A 17338-nucleotide genomic window follows, 5' to 3' on the forward strand; every position below is an offset into this window, starting at 1 on the left:
GCCCAACGCCACATCAAGCACGCACGGACAAGAAGCAAGGTGATGTTGGAGTCTCGGGGGGGGGGGGGGCACTCTCAGCCCAGGAACAGTCTGTGCAAAGGTGTGAGATGTGACACGGTGTGAGGCTGGTGACTAACTCTGGCTACAGGGAAGGGTGCGGTGGGCAGAGGAGTGGCAGCAGCTACAGGAAGGGGGTGGGGGTTAAGAGGGAGGAGCTTGGGTTTCAGGCCCAGGAGTCTGAGCTTTGTCCCTAGGTCGGAAGGGGGCCATGGAGATGTCGGGGTGAGGAGGCTGATGTGGTTTGGGTTTACATAGGAGCGGCCAGGGGATCCTTGACCTGACTTCCCGACCCCTGTATCCATCCTCTTTGCTGGTGGCCAGAAGAAGAATACAACCCAGGCTTCTCTGCTAACCAGGAACAGGGAAACAATAGCAGGAAAATTGACCGAGTTCTGGCTATGTGTTGGAAGGACCCTGCTGTTTGAGGTTGCAGTCCTCCTGGTCCGGATGGCCATTCTGAGCTCAGCATTACATTCAGGACTCCCTTTCCCCAGCAGGACCTCTGGCTCTCTGCCTGACTCCATCTGGAGAGTCTTTAGGCATAGATGTCCCTAACCACACTTGACACATGGCCCTTGACACAGATCCCTGCTAGCTCTCCCCTCCCTGTGCCTATAGGACAATTAGGTGCTGTGTGTCCTGCTCATATGATAGGAGGGTGCTGCCAAACGTAAAACCAGCAGCATCCGAAAAGTGCCTGGTTCCAAGCAATTATGAACGCCTATCCTGGAAGCTCCCCTCCCACTTCCCAAGGGATATATAGCCTTGTTCTCCCTGATTCAAAGTTGAACTAGCTCCTGAAATAGTCTCTAGAGTGTTTGATCATTGGGCTTACCGACCCTGTGTCTCCTGCTTCTCCTGCCTTGGTGGGCTGGTGGCTAACAGTGCCACCTTCCTGGAAGAGGAGAAAGCAGCTATGTACCACTAGACACTAGGCTAGGATGAGGGCGGGGTGTATAAAATAGAATAGCACTTGGTGCTGCCTCCGGTGTGAGGGTCCTTTAGACTGGACCACAGGGTGGCCCCACAATGGCCCCAAAACCTAGGAAGGGCTTCGCTTGCAAAGAGGCCCCAGAATGCTAACACAGCCTCTAATTAGACCATGACCTAGGCCAGGCCAGGCTCTGAGGGTGCTTCAGCAAGCCAGCTGCTCAGGGAGGGGCCCGCTCCAGGGTCTGGTATCTGAGAGCCTGGAGAATGTCACAAACCAGTTCCGGAGGTCTGGGGAAGGGAGTCTATGGCTGGCATGTCTTCCCAGACTCCAAGAGCGATCTGCTGAGAGCACACTGCTTAGAAGTGAGATTCGCAAGATCCCTCCACACTCCGTTCAAGGAGCCCAGTGTTTGCCAAGCACCTCCTCGGCCAGGTGCAGCTCTGCAGGCTTGGAGTATGACCAGCAAACAGACAGAAAGACAAATAAATGGAGTCTCTTGTGGTCAGAGGTGCTGTGAAAAGAGGAAGGCGGCCGGGGCAAGGTGGTGAGGCGTGCAAGGTGAGGGCAGTTATAGAGACAAGGGACTCAGAAGAGCCAGCATTAGGGGGAAGGAGAGAGCCCAGTGGATGCACTGGGGGGTATGGGGGTGGTGGGTGGGGAAGGACCATAACAAATGTCCTGACAGGTGAGCATGCTCGCAAGGGAGCCGGTATAGCTAACGCCAAGTGGACAGAGTTGGAGAGGGATGAGAATAGAAGCTGGCCTTGGTGCAGGACGCTCCTACCTATAGCTGTTCCCAGACTGCCCTGAGGAACTTGACCTTGATCTTGACATCCCCCACCCCTCAGCTCCCCCGCCCCCACTCCCACCCCCTGCCAACATACACAACTCCTTTCTGACCTCTCCCCCACTCGCCTTCAATTTTAGGGACCCACCCATCACAGCAAATGTGAGAACAGCCCATGTCAAAACAGCGTTACTTGTACATTCGTGTGTCACCTCCGTAATCCTTGGTGTCTTCAACCTCTTTGGCTGCTGAGCCACCCAAGTATCCTGCCCGCCCGCCCTTTCCTGGTTCCTTCCTTGGGCCCCAAGCATTTGTAACTCAGAGGACAGGAGGCAGGGCAGCTAGAGAGTATGTGACCGGCTCTGCCCCAGTGTCCCAAGGAAGCAGTAGCTCAGAGAGTGGTACCCAGGCAAAAGGAGAAGCTATGAGCGACCGATGCTGGCATAGCCTCCTCAAGGTGAGCAAGACCAGCCTTGGCCTCCGGCTCCCAGCCTGGGAGGTGGTGGGAGGAGTGGGGCCCGGTAGGGAAAGAGGTAAACTCAGATCTAGACAAATGCATGGTCTTGTTTGGGGTCTTCAGGAGCTGGCATCGAGAGGAGGGAGCTGTACCCCTCCCCCCACCCAGGTTGTGGAGCTGCTATGAATCTAGAATTCACCCTCCTCTGGGGCCTTGAAAAGCACTGGCTGACGCTGCTTGCTATGTGCTAAGATGATGCGCATCTTAATTGGGGAGCGGGTTACAATAATGACTCACTGACTGAGGGCTCCTCAGAGCCAGACTTCTGCCCTTACTCTCCCCTACCCCAGGTCTGCCCCCCTCAGCAGCACCCACACAGCTCCTTCCACTGTGCCAAACACACCACCAGGGCACACCTGTCAAAAGGTGCATCGTGGCTTGATGCTTCTAGTGTGATGTCATCAGCAAAGGGCACACACAGCTGACGTAATGGCTACTTTAAAATGTTTCACAGAGATGCACTGGTGCTTCAATTGTGACGGCAACCAACTTCAGTAAACATTGATTTTTTTATATGTTTTAATGGGGCACAATTAAACTTGAATTTCAGACATACAACAGATTTAAAAAAAAAAATATGTTCCAGGTAATAATTAGGGTAATACATATACCACAAAAGTACTCATCTCAAGTTTAACTGTCTGAAATTTTATCTGGTCCCTTATTGAAGGCAGTTATAGACTGGCTGGGGACAGCGCAGCTGCAGGGCTGGAAACGGTTGTCTAGATTCTAACGTAATGAACAGAGTGACTTGTGTCAAGATTCCCGCTGGGGCTGTGACATGATTACCACATGTGTTAAGCTGCTGTACCCAGCAGGTGTAAGCCTTCTTTCCCCCAGGGCCAAACACCAGGCTCTGCTGTGTGCTGCTGGAAGTCGGCTCCCTGGAGCGCCACGCATGTTCAGAGGGTAACAAGTCCACTGCTGCTGTGAGCCAACTGTGGGCAGGTGCGAGGCGAGGTGCTCTGAGCATATGAACAGATACGGCTGTGTGGTTGGGATGCCAGCGGAGGTTAGGCCAACCCCCCCCCCCCAACCCAACGTCTCTTTCCATTGTGTGACACCATAGCTTGTTCAAGTCCCAGCATCCAGGGCAGTGAAGGTGAACACAGGGTGCCCTCGGTGGACCCCTACCACTGCCCAGGCATGCTTTCATTTGTCATGAAGATCTTCCCAACAGCACTCACAGGGAGACCCTGGAAGCTCACGCACCCTGCTAAGGTCACTCAGGGTAAGCGGCAAGACAGAGGTTTGAACCCAGGTCTGGCCACTTCAAAGTCTAATTTTGCCCTCCTTTGTGCATCTGCGGGGGAATAGGGGAGCAGTTCCACAGTCCTCTTTTATCTGGGAAGCAAGGCTGCCCAGTGCTCCCCAGGCCTTGCTCTTTTGGGTGGGTTTGGAACCCTGCAGTCAGTACTCAGCCAGGGTTAGCGTTCTCAGGTGTGAGTAGCCTTCCCACTGTTCCTCAGTGAGCTCTGGCCCTGTGGCAAGGCAGAACACCATGCCTGAAGCATGTGGCAGTGGAAGACTGCTCACCTCACCACTGCCAGGAAGCTGTGAGGGAAGACATGGCTCATGGTTAAGATCACTTGCTGCTCCTGCAGAGGACCCAGCGCCCCCTGTAACTCCATCTCCCGGGCACTGGACGCTGCCTTCTGACCTTCGGGGCACCCACATGCATGTGCCGACATACCCAAGTGTGTGTGTGCGCATGCACATCCGTGTGAGTAAAAATAAATATTTCCAAAACTTTAATTAGAAAGAAAGAAAACGAAGACGTGTTCATTTTCAGTAGGCCTTTCAAAAACAATCCTCAAGTGTTTTCTCTTCCACCAGATGTCTGGGCAGTGATGCCTTTGCCGAGTGACACTTCAGTGTCATACCCTTGGCGTCGAGTGGTGGCTGGCAGGAGAAATAACCATATATATGGTCCTCTGAGCAATATCAACTTAGCAGCTGTGTTAGAGTTCTGTTTCTATGACAAAATAACTGAGATAGATTAACTTAAAATGAGGAAAGGTCGTTTTGGCTTAAGGTTTCAGAATATATATATTATATATCCCTGCCTAGCATTACCACCAAGGGTACCACTAAGGTGATTAGGGGATCAAGGACCATCTGCTGCTCTTGCAGAGGATGGGAGGGTGGTGCAGAGGGGGAAATAGGGGTGCGGGGGCAGTTTAAGACCAACTCCAGCACCTGGTAGCTCACAATTGCCTGTACCTCCAGCTCCAGGGGATCTGACTCCCTCTCCTGGCCTCTGTGAGTACTGCAGACAGCACAGTGCATACACAAGCAAGAAGGGAAAACACTCGTGTGCACGAATAAAAGGATCTTTTTAGAAAATAAAAATAGCCACAGTGGCATTGTCTAGTATAGGAATCTATGCTATTTGTGTGAAAGAGGCCTCCTGGATGTGCCTGTAATCCTGAGGCTTAGGAGGAAAAGGTTGAGATTCCAGAAACTCAAGGTTACCCTCAGCTACTTCAAGGTCAACCTAGGCTACTGGAGACCCTGTCCTCCCAAAATGGGACAGATTTTTCTGATATATTTCACATAATGGTAACTATAAAAGCCATTCTGATTCCCTTTTCTCCTTGGCTGCCAGGAAGCTCAGCACCACATCTGGTGACCATCACAGTATCAACACAACTGGGATGGATGGCACAGTATCTGACTTCTCAACCCTTGGGTGCCCTCAGCTGTCTTTCTCCTTTTCCGTCTCTCTCCTTCAGTTGTTTCCTTCATTTCTGTTTCTTTTCTTCTTCTTTTTTTTTAAATTCCCTAATTCTACTTTAACAAAAATTATTGTGTTCCTTTTAGAAATCATTAAAAACAAAACAAAACAAAACAAAAAAAACGTTCTCTTAAAAGTAGGTAGGACATGGCTAGGCAGTGGTGGCGCACACCTTTAATCCCAGCACTCAGGAGGCAGAGGAAGGCGGATCGCTGTGAGTTCAAAGGCCAGCTTGGTCTACAAAGCGAGTCCAGGACAGCCAAGGCTACACAGAGAAACGCTAAAGTGAAAAACAAAAACAACAAAACAAAAAGTAGGTAGGACATAAGTTAAAACTAGACTGTCAACCTCCTTCACTTTATAGTTAAGAAAACTCAAGTCCTCTGGAAGTTAAATGACTTGTCTCCCTCTGTTAATTAATACTTAATGAGCATGCTGTGACCCCCCCCCCACATGCATATACACACACTTTACTCTAAGCTCTACGATCCCCTAGTAGCCAGCCCTGACTGGGCATGCAGTAGGTGCTTAATACATGCACATTTGATGAAAACATTGTAACCTATGAAATATGGAGCACTTTTGCATGGAACAAGGGCTGGCAGGCATCAGGGCGTGGCCTTAGCCCCTCCCACCACACCCCAGTACCCCCATCACCTGGCACTCTCAGGGCCGGGCCCAAACAGTCACTCTGCCTTGGTCTCCACTTCCTCATTGCTCCTCTTTACTTGATCCAATTAATTTCAAACATTTTTGAGTTTCGCCCTGGGTGGGGACTGCACACTTGCTCTCCTGGCCCTGAGATGCCTGGGGGGCTGGGGAATGGTGTCACCTTTTGACCCCTGAATAGCACCCTAAAAAAAGAGATACTCATTAGTGGTAACTGATACAGGGCTGAGCTCTGTCAGGGCTGTCTCCTCCTTGTAACCCTTTGACTGTGAGTGTTGTGTGCTCCTGGCTGGGCAGGGATGGCAGAGGCTGAGAGATCCACCCTCCCAGACTCTCTGCCAACCTTTCGGTTTTTGAGATAGGGTCTCACTGTGTAGCCTAGGCTGGTGTCCTGCTACCTCAAGGACAAAGGGCAAGACAAAGCAAAGGTCAGGCTGGGCACAGCAGAGGGGACCCAGCTTCATTCTTGTGCTTCTTTCTGCAGGACCCATTAAGTGAGCCGCTTTCCTCAGACTCTCAGCCTTGCACCCCGACTCTTGCTTGCCTCGCATCCTCATCCGTGAAGCCTCCAGAAGGAAAACTGATGTCTCAGCAAGGCCCTTCTGACCCACATTTGCTGCCTTTTGGGCAACCTGGGTTGAGAAACTGACCAGGCGAGCCAAGCTTCCTGACCACACCTGCCAAACTATGGGCAGTCACTGGCTTGGGGCTCTCTGGAGGGAGGGAGGGACAGCCTGGACCTATGCCTTCTGCAAAGACCAAGGGTCCTAGCTGCCCCTCAGCACGCCCCAGTAAGACTCTCTGCCCTTCTTCCTCACCCAAGACGTTCAGTTCCGCTGTGCAGCCACCAAGGAACCACTATGGGATGGTGGCATTGGCGGCCGTGGTCCCCCGTGGGCTCTGACCCTGACCCCTGGGTGTGGGAAGTGCACAACGGGGTTCCCACATGTCCCCCTGGGGACTTTTCACACTGTTCAGGTCTCAGAAGAGGCAAGAAAGCAACGTGATTCAAACCGAGATGGGGGTCACATCTTGGAGCCCCTGGTGGCAGAACTTGGGTAAAAGTGTGAGGTCTGAACATTCTGGAATCTCCCTGCTTCAGTGCAGGGTCCACTGGCCCAGGCCCAGTGCCGACTCCTGCAGGCCCTGGGCACGTGCCCTGCTGAGCACTAGCAGCCACACTAGCAAAAGTTCTTCCGCTTGTTGTCTCTCCCCGCACCCCCCCCCCCAATCTTTTTGAGTCAGAGTCTCACTATGTAGCCTTGGCTATCTTGGAACTCACTCTGTAGACCAGGCTGGCCTCCAACTCAGGGAACTGTCTCCCTCTGCCTCCCTAGCTCTGGGATTAAAGGCGTATGCCATTACGTTCTGATCTCCCCTTTTCTTTTCTTTCTTTCTTTCTTTTTTTTTTTTTTTTTTGTTTGTTTGTTTGTTTTTGTTTTTTTGAGACAAGGTTTCTCTGTGTAGCCTTGGCTGTCCTGGACTCACTTTATAGACCAGGCTGGCCTCGAACTCACAGCGATCCGCCTGCCTCTTCCTCCCAAGTGCTGGGATTAAAGGTGTGTGCCACCACGCCCGGCTCCCTTTTTCTTTCTCTCTCTTGTTTATTTTTGGAGGTGGGGTCTTACGTGTCCCCCAGGTTGGCCTCAGATGGAAGTGCCTCCTGCTTCAGCCTGCAGTGCTGATATTGCATTGTACACTATCTTGCCTGGCTCGCTCACCCTTCCTTCTTTTTTCACTTTTTGCAGTGCTGCGGATCAGCGCTGGAGCCTTGCATGTGCTGGGCAAATGTCCCACCCCTGAGCCACATCCCATCTCTGACTGTTGCTTCCACTGTGACAACCTGGAATTGTTTAGAGCTGGAGCTTGTATGCAGCTGAAAGGCCACAGAACTCCGAAAGACTGCCGTAGACTGCTGTGGCCGGGGATGGCTGTGGCTGGGGATGGCTGTCTGTCTGTGGCCGGGGATGGCTGTCTGTGGCCGGGGACAGCGGGCAATGTTCATTCCAGGCATAAATATATACAAAATCCACAGACTACCACAGGCACAAGTTTGTTATTCAATAAAACGAGTTCTTGCCTTTGTCATAATAAACTCACCAATTATTCCATTATAATCAAGATTTTTACATAATTTTGTTCTGTTGGTCATCAAATTTGACAGTCTTTTTGATCGTTACTGTCCTTGTGATTTTATGAATTTCTATTTATGACTACATAATTCTCAAGGCAATTTGAGGATGCAGAGCTAAGCCCTAGATTTTGTCTATCATGTACAAGCAGAATAATGAAGTGGTGCATCACGAATTATTGCTATAATGAAAAAGGGTTTTCAAAGTGTTTTTGTTTAGTGCTGTAAACTTCTATCACCAAAACAGCAGTAAAGATTCTTAAAGCACTATCTAGATTGTAGATATTGTACCTGTGTGGATGGGCAGTTCACGTGTACCTGTGTGGGTGAGCAGTTCACGTGTACCTGTGTGGGTGATGAGCAGTTCACGTGTACCTGTGTGGGTGAGCAGTTCACGTGTACCTGTGTGGATGATGAGCAGTTCACGTGTACCTGTGTGGATGGGCAGTTCACGTGTACCTGTGTGGGTGAGCAGTTCACGTGTACCTGTGTGGATGATGAGCAGTTCACGTGTACCTGTGTGGATGATGAGCAGTTCATCTGTACCTGTGTGGATGATGAGCAGTTCACGTGTACCTGTGTGGATGGGCAGTTCACCTGTACCTGTGTGGATGATGAGCAGTTCACGTGTACCTGTGTGGATGATGAGCAGTTCACGTGTACCTGTGTGGATGATGAGCAGTTCACGTGTACCTGTGTGGATGATGAGCAGTTCACGTGTACCTGTGTGGATGATGAGCAGTTCACGTGTACCTGTGTGGATGGGCAGTTCACCTGTACCTGTGTGGATGATGAGCAGTTCATCTGTACCTGTGTGGATGATGAGCAGTTCACCTGTACCTGTGTGGATGATGAGCAGTTCACATGTACCTGTGTGGATGATGAGCAGTTCACGTGTACCTGTGTGGATGATGAGCAGTTCACGTGTACCTGTGTGGATGGGCAGTTCACGTGTACCTGTGTGGATGATGAGCAGTTCACGTGTACCTGTGTGGATGATGAGCAGTTCACCTGTACCTGTGTGGATGGGCAGTTCACCTGTACCTGTGTGGATGATGAGCAGTTCATGTGTACCTGTGTGGATGGGCAGTTCACGTGTACCTGTGTGGATGATGAGCAGTTCACGTGTACCTGTGTGGATGGGCAGTTCACGTGTACCTGTGTGGATGATGAGCAGTTCACGTGTACCTGTGTGGATGATGAGCAGTTCACCTGTACCTGTGTGGATGGGCAGTTCACCTGTACCTGTGTGGATGATGAGCAGTTCACGTGTACCTGTGTGGATGATGAGCAGTTCACCTGTACCTGTGTGGATGATGAGCAGTTCACCTGTACCTGTGTGGATGATGAGCAGTTCACGTGTACCTGTGTGGATGGGCAGTTCACGTGTACCTGTGTGGATGATGAGCAGTTCACCTGTACCTGTGTGGATGGGCAGTTCACGTGTACCTGTGTGGATGGGCAGTTCGCCTGTACCTGTGTGGATGATGAGCAGTTCACGTGTACCTGTGTGGATGATGAGCAGTTCACGTGTACCTGTGTGGATGATGAGCAGTTCACGTGTACCTGTGTGGATGATGAGCAGTTCACGTGTACCTGTGTGGATGATGAGCAGTTCACCTGTACCTGTGTGGATGATGAGCAGTTCACATGTACCTGTGTGGATGAGCAGTTCACGTGTACCTGTGTAGATGGGCAGTTCACGTGTACCTGTGTGGATGATGAGCAGTTCACGTGTACCTGTGTGGATGATGAGCAGTTCACGTGTACCTGTGTGGATGATGAGCAGTTCACGTGTACCTGTGTGGATGATGAGCAGTTCACGTGTACCTGTGTGGATGATGAGCAGTTCACCTGTACCTGTGTGGATGATGAGCAGTTCACGTGTACCTGTGTGGATGATGAGCAGTTCACGTGTACCTGTGTAGATGGGCAGTTCACGTGTACCTGTGTGGATGGGCAGTTCACGTGTACCTGTGTGGATGATGAGCAGTTCACATGTACCTGTGTAGATGGGCAGTTCACGTGTACCTGTGTGGATGGGCAGTTCGCCTGTACCTGTGTGGATGATGAGCAGTTCACGTGTACCTGTGTGGATGATGAGCAGTTCACATGTACCTGTGTGGATGATGAGCAGTTCACGTGTACCTGTGTGGATGATGAGCAGTTCACATGTACCTGTGTGGATGATGAGCAGTTCACGTGTACCTGTGTGGATGATGAGCAGTTCACGTGTACCTGTGTGGATGATGAGCAGTTCACATGTACCTGTGTGGATGATGAGCAGTTCACATGTACCTGTGTGGATGGGCAGTTCACGTGTACCTGTGTGGATGGGCAGTTCACATGTACCTGTGTGGATGATGAGCAGTTCACATGTACCTGTGTGGATGATGAGCAGTTCACATGTACCTGTGTGGATGATGAGCAGTTCACATGTACCTGTGTGGATGATGAGCAGTTCACGTGTACCTGTGTGGATGATGGGCAGTTCACGTGTACCTGTGTGGATGGGCAGTTCACCTGTACCTGTGTGGATGATGAGCAGTTCACATGTACCTGTGTGGATGATGAGCAGTTCACGTGTACCTGTGTGGATGATGAGCAGTTCATCTGTACCTGTGTAGATGGGCAGATCTCGTAGTTTTTGTAGTTTGGACCACTTTGCACTTCTAAAAACTACTGAGGTCCCTAAGGAGTACTATTTATCATCTATTTGTTTGTTTGTTTTGTGGACTCACGTAGCCCAGGCTGTCTCAAACTCCCTATGTGGCTGAGGATGACCTTGAGTTCCTGATGCTCCTGTTGGGTGAGTTCTTGGATTTCAGGCGTGTGCCACTACACCCAGCTAATATGCAGCGATAGGGGTCAAACCCAGGGTTTCATGCATGTAGGCAAGGATTTTGCCAATAAAGCCGCATCCCCACCTCACACTGGTCGCTGAATGCACACAGGGCTGGGGGTGGAGGGTGGGGGGTGGACAGCACGTGCTTAGCATTGGCAAAGCTTCAAGGTCAATCCCTAGCATGGGAAATAAAGCCACAGGTGAGCACACGGCCCGTTAGTCATCAGAGCTGCAGTGTCATAACATGCTGAGCTGTTTCTGGAAAACTCCACTGTCCATTTCTCAACTAGTGTGAAGAGGGCAAATGACATGATGAATTATTCAGAAAATGGTTTTGATTTCTTAGATCTCTGGGAAATGGCTCAGTAACTGCCAAGGTAGTGAGACCATGCTTTGAGCGCTGCCTCTGGGCACCTGTGAGGAGCCGCCATGCCTGGACTTATAAACATGTAAATAGAAGACCCAGAAGAATTTACCCTGAGCCAGGAGTGGGATAGATGCACCTGTGATCCCAGCGTTTGGAAGGCTGAGGCAGAGGAGTGAAGCATCCTCAACTGTCACACTCTCTGACCTGTCACATGACCTATCACATGACCTGTCACAGAGCTGGAGCACTCAGGGAAACAGGAAGTGCTTTAGGAAGGAGTCTGACCCTTGCCCCCTTCTAGGAGGAAGTAAGAGGGATGCTTTGTTTTCCAGTGTTTTCTTTTTTGAATTAGCATACAGGCTATTAGATATCATTATGGCATTTTCAAAAAGGCATGTTTCCTGCTTCTCCTCCCCACCCCTACCCCATCTCCCTTCACCCACCCCTCATCCCCCACCCCTACCCCATTTCCCTTCAGCCACCCCTCATCCCCCAACCCCTACCCCATCTCTCTTCACCTACCCTTCATCCCTCCACCCCTACCCACCCCTCATCACCCACCCCTACCCCATCCCCTTCACCCACCCCTCATCCCCCACCCCTACCCCATCTCCCTTCACCCACCCCTCATCCCTCCACCCCTACCCCATCTCCCTTCACCCACCCCCAATCTCTTTCCCTTTCATGCCCTATGTGTTCTTTTGTACACTTCCATCCTTCCCTGTCACTTGAAGTTGTAAAGTGTGTGTGTGTGTGTGTGTGTGTGTGTGTGTGTGTGTGTGTGTGTGTGCACGTGCCAGAGAAGAGCCTTGGGTGTTGTTCCTCAGGCACCACCCCCCTTGTATTTAGAGACAAATTTTCTCACTGGCCTAGAATAAGCTGGGTTGGCCGACCAGCAAGCCCTGGGGGCCCACCTTTCTCAGACACCCAGTGTGGGGATTATAAACACTCACCACCAGCCTGTTTCTGGTTTTGCTTTTGTTTTTAACTTGGCTTCTGGGAATGAGACTCAGACTTTTGTGTGTCAAGTACTTTATGGATTGATCTCCAGCCCCTAGATGTCATTGTCACTGCCTTCTCCTCCTCCTCCGCCTCCTCCTTTTCAAGACAAACTCTCACCATGTCGCACCCTGAGCTCCAGGGCTCTTACAAGCCTTCCTGTCTCACCCTCTCGAGGAGCTGGGACTACAGACGCACATCACCGCGCCCAGCAAAATGAGTATTTTTGTCATCGGTTCTACTTTGAAACCCTCCCTGGCTCCACATACCTACCTCCACAGAACAGGAACAAGGCTCACTGGCCTTCCCAGTGTGGGGACCCTGCAGCCTTTGGCTTTGGGTTGGGGTGCCTCCTGAGCAGCAGCTCCTCCATCTGCGTTGAGAGTGTCAGCAGCACGCTTGTGACGTGGCGGGGCACCCTTGTGGAGACCTTAACTGCAGTCACATGGTCATGGAGTCAGTCTCACCGCTTGTCAATTGTGTCTGTGAGAGCTCCCGTAAGACTGTACAGACTTCAGGTCTGTGTGTCGGGACCCTTGGAAGGAGCACGGAGTCCACTACGGCGCAGACTCTGCAGCTGTGGCCTCATTCACATCGGGTTGTTCGGAGCCTTGGTGTACACTTCAGGCTGATGCTCGCTTAAGCCTCTCCAAGCTCCCTTTTCTGTAACAAGGACAACAGGACAGCCATCCATCTTTGCTTCCCACCTGGGCTCTGTGCACAGCTGGAGGGCGGGCCCTGACTTAGTCACCTTCCTGGCTTGACCCACAATGTACCAGGTGTCAGGGAGGTGAGCACGTGCCACAAGGCTGTGCTGACGGATGGACGAAGGTGCCTGTGATGGAAGCTCCGCCATTTGGAACCAGGAAACAGATTAGGCCACTAATCTGCAAGGGGAGCAGTGGCACTCGTAACTAACTCCCTCGGCACCTTATTCACAGGACCTGACAGGCTCAACCCATGGCAAGCACCTGACACGGGGCACCCAGAGAGCATTTAGCAAATGTTAGGGATTGCTCAGTGTCTAGGCATGCAGCTTGTGGACAGACAGATTTCTCATAAGTCAAGCCCTAGCTTGACCAGGGCAAGGGCTGGGGCTTGTGTTCCCATGGTAATGGCCTCCAGACAATGTCAGCTGGATCACCTCAGAACTCTTCCCCATCGTGTGATGGGTGGAGCTAGCCCCCTCCCTAAGGCCCTCTGCAGGTTGCACCATTGCTGGCTACACTCCTCCCATCCTTCCTCCCACTACATCATCCTCCAGCAGCAAGCCTAAAGAAGGCTTTCTCTTTTTTTGTTATTTTGTCTTTTTTTTTTTTTTTTTTCAGAGCTGAGGACTGAACCCAGTGGCTTGTGCTTGCTATGCAAGCGCTCTACCGCTGAGCTAAATCCCCAACCCCACTTTTTGTTTTTAAGCAATTATTTCCAAACTGAACCTGCTAGGCATGAACTATTCTTTAAAAGAACAAAAAACAGCCGGGCATGGTGGCGCATGCCTTTAATCCCAGCACTTGAGAGGCAGGCAGATCACTGTGAGTTCAAGGCCAGCCTGGTCTACAAAGTGAGTCCAGGACAGCCAAGGCTACACAGAGAAACCCTGTCTCAAAAATAAATAAATAAATAAATAAAAATAAAAAACAAAATAAAATAAAAATTCAATACAATGTAAAAGTCACCCTGCACAGTTCAAGGCTGTGTGTGACAGCACATGCAGTTTGGAGGTGGAGGCAGGAAGGTCAAGAGTTCAAGGTTAGCCTCAGCTACATAGCAAGCTTGAGGACAGCCTGGGCTATAGGAGACCAGAACTCAACAAACAAATAAAGTAAACAAACTATATAACTTAGTGGAGTTTGGTGTATCTGCACAGCTGAGCAGCCATCGCTGCAACCTCATTTCACAACAGTCTTGGTGCCCCTTAGAAAGCCCTCCGTAGACACCAGACTCGGGCAGTCACACCTGGTCTCCCTTCTCTGTCTCCTAGCAACCACTTACTTATTGTCAGCCTCTGGATTTGCTTGCCCAGAATTTTCCATCTAAATGAAATCCTGTTTCCTTTTGTGACTGGCTCATTTCACCTGTGATGTTGTCAACACAGTTGGTCTGCATTGTAGCAGATACCAGAATTCCCTCTTTTTTCTAGGTTAAGTAGTCCACCTCACGGGCACGTCACTGCCTGTCAGCCGGTGATGAGCCCTGGGCTGGTCTGACTTTTCGATATTATGAAAAATGGTGCCATGAACCTTGGCACACAGTCCTCGTTTTAGTCCCTGTTTGCGGCTCCTTGCAGTGTAAACCTAGGAGTTGAAGTACCGGATCACATGACAAGGCTCCCCCCCCCCCCCCCCCCCCCCCCCGAGACAGTGTTTCTCTATGTAGCCTTAGCTGTCCTGGACCAGGCTGGCCTTGAACTCACAGAGATCCGCCCGCCTCTGCCTCCCTGGGTGTTAGAATTACAAGTGTGCACCATCGCGCCCCCACCACTTGTTATTGGCAGTGTTTCATTTGTCTTTGTTTTGTTTTAATTTTGTTTAATAGCCATTCCAGTTGGATATTTGAAAAGCACCCTACTCGGGTTTGCTTTGCATTTTTCCTAGTGATTAATGATGCCTGAATGTGTTTTCATTAACCATTTGTATATGTATTTTTGAGAAACATCTATTCAAATCTTTTGCCCACTTTTAAATTGAAGTGGCTTAGGCCGGGCGTGGTGGTACACACCTTTAATCCCAGCACTCGGGAGGCAGAGGCAAGAGGATCGCTGTGAGTTCAAAGCCAGCCTGGTCTACAAAGTGAGTCCAGGACAGCCAAGGTTACACAGAGAAACCCTGTCTCAAAAAAAAATTTTTTTTGAGGTGACTTAATTATTGAGTTGTAAGCATTCTTATACATTTTAATATATTACAAATATGACTTGACAATACTGACTTTCATTCTTGATGTTTTTGTTGTTGTTGTTTGGTTTTGTTTTTGATAAAATATTTCATGCATTCCAGGCTGGCTTCAAACTTGTTATGTAGCTGAGGCTGGCCTTGAACTCCTGATCCTTTTCCTCTACCTCCAAAAGTCCTGGGAATATAAGCATGCATCTTCCACACTCAACACAAAAGTTTTCTTTTAATAAAAAAAATTAAAATAGTTTTAGTTATGTTTATCTTTGTGTAAATCTGTGTGTATGCGCATGTAAATGCAATGCCCTTGGGGGCCAGAAGAGGGAGCTGGATCCCCTGGAGCTGAAATTTCGGGTAGTTGTGTGCGTCCAATGTAGGTGATGGCATAAGGAATATCAAATACGTCTTTTCTATCAAATACTATCAAACTTACGTTTACAAAAAGGAATTTAAATCTTTTTTTCTTTCTCACCTTGTAAGACTTTTATGCAAATGTTTCAAGCACCACCACACATATCTGGTATAAATCTTTGTTTACACAAAATCTCCTGTTAGCCTGGTGTGGTGGTGGCTCATGCCTTTAATCCCAGCACTGGGGAGGCAGAGGCAGGTGGATCACTGTGAGTTTGAGGCCAGCCTGGTCCACAAAGTGAGTCCAGGACAGCAAAGGCTACACAGAGAAACCTTGTCTCGAAAACCAAAACAAAAAAACAACAACAAAAAATAAAGAAAGAAAGAAAGAAAGAAAAGAAAGAAAAAGAAAACCAAACCAAAACAAAAAAGCTCCTAGCCAGGCATGATGGAGCACTCCTTTAATCCCAGCATTCAGGAGGCAGAGGCAGGCAGATTGATATGAGTTCAAGGCCAGTTTGGTCTACAAAGCTACTCCAGGACAGCCAAGGCTAACACAGAGAGACCCTGTCTCCAAAAACAAAAACAAAAGAAGAAGAAGAAGAAGAAAAGAAAGATGTTCCTGTTAAATTCTAGGAATTGAATGGCCTGGAGCTGTGACCCCCTTTCCACTCCTCCTTCATTTTCAAGAGTAACCAGTTTAGTGAGGCTGTGAGGTGGGACCCCAGCTAATGCCAGGAAGGCACAGTCAGCAGCCCAGCTAATGAAAGCTGAGTGCACTTCCTGTCTAGCCCCTCCCACCCCCTTGGTCACAATAAAATTGTGCCTTGTCCAGACACTGTGACTGGGCTGGTGGTCTCTTTCTGGGTAACCCTAACTTGTTTTTAACACTGAGAACTGAATTTAGGTTCCTCTGGAAGAGCAGTGTGTGCTTGTAAACCCCAAAACATCTCCCCGTCCCCCAAAGTGGTTTTTTGTTTAACTTCTGTGGTGCTGGGAGTGGCACCCAGGGTCTTGTATGTGGCTAGGCAAGTGCTCTACTCAGCCCACAAACATTTGTAGTTTTATTTAGTGAAATCTAACTTCTCCTCCTCTTTCCAGTGTCTTAGACGTCTAGAGTCCCCAGTTTGCCTGATTCAATACATCTGGCCTGTCGGTTTGATCCCACTGGGCCAAACCAAGCCCACCGTTGCCATTGGATTGCCATAGTTTGAGAGCTTGACACATTGTCCTGCAGTCAGTTTTAAAATCAGGAGGTGTGACTCCTGCAACTCCCATCATTTTCTAAATCGTTTCTGTCACTCTGCCATCTATCTTATGTATTTATTTGCTTGTTTTTGCAGTGCTGCGGATCAAACCCGGGGCCACTTACGCGTGTTAGGCAAGCAAGCGCTCTACCGCCGAGCTACGCTCTTAACCTGTCCTGTTGGCCCTTCACATGGACCTATTAACAAAATGCCACCCTTTCCACGTAACCGCCAAGTGCCAGCTCTCTCTGCATCCTGGGCCTTTCTCTTGTCACCCTCTTAATACTCCACTCATAAGGGCTTGTATTCACCTGGAGATTTGGGGATCACTAGTGTCCAGGTAGAAAGATGAGCTCGGCTACTTGGGGATTATTACTCATCTCAAAGTATTGCCCTGGGCCCTGGAGCGGAGGCCGGGGCTGCGGTGGGGCTGAGGATATGCCAAATGAGTGAATGAGTGGATGGAGAAGTGAGTGGCCCTGGAGTCACTCAGGCATCAGAACCTGGGCAGACATCCTTAACAAAGGAGGAGTTAAGCAAACACGTTCATTAGCTTTGAGGCTACACCTCTATTGACAAGTGTAATGATACGTTGTTTCACCAGAGGTTTCCTTGGTTTATTACAGTCATTATAATGCCCATCAATAAGAGAAAAATGTGCCCAAATGACTTAAGGAATTATGCATGAATTGCACACTCAGGCATTCCACAGCCAGGGCCCACCCTCGATCAATACTGCAACACAATAAAGGCTCTTATCAAAGCATTGGATCTTGCTTAAGCCAAAAGATTATCGGCCTTTGAAT

This window comes from Acomys russatus, chromosome 17 (genome assembly GCF_903995435.1).
Source record: "Acomys russatus chromosome 17, mAcoRus1.1, whole genome shotgun sequence".
Taxonomy (NCBI): Eukaryota; Metazoa; Chordata; class Mammalia; order Rodentia; family Muridae; genus Acomys; species Acomys russatus.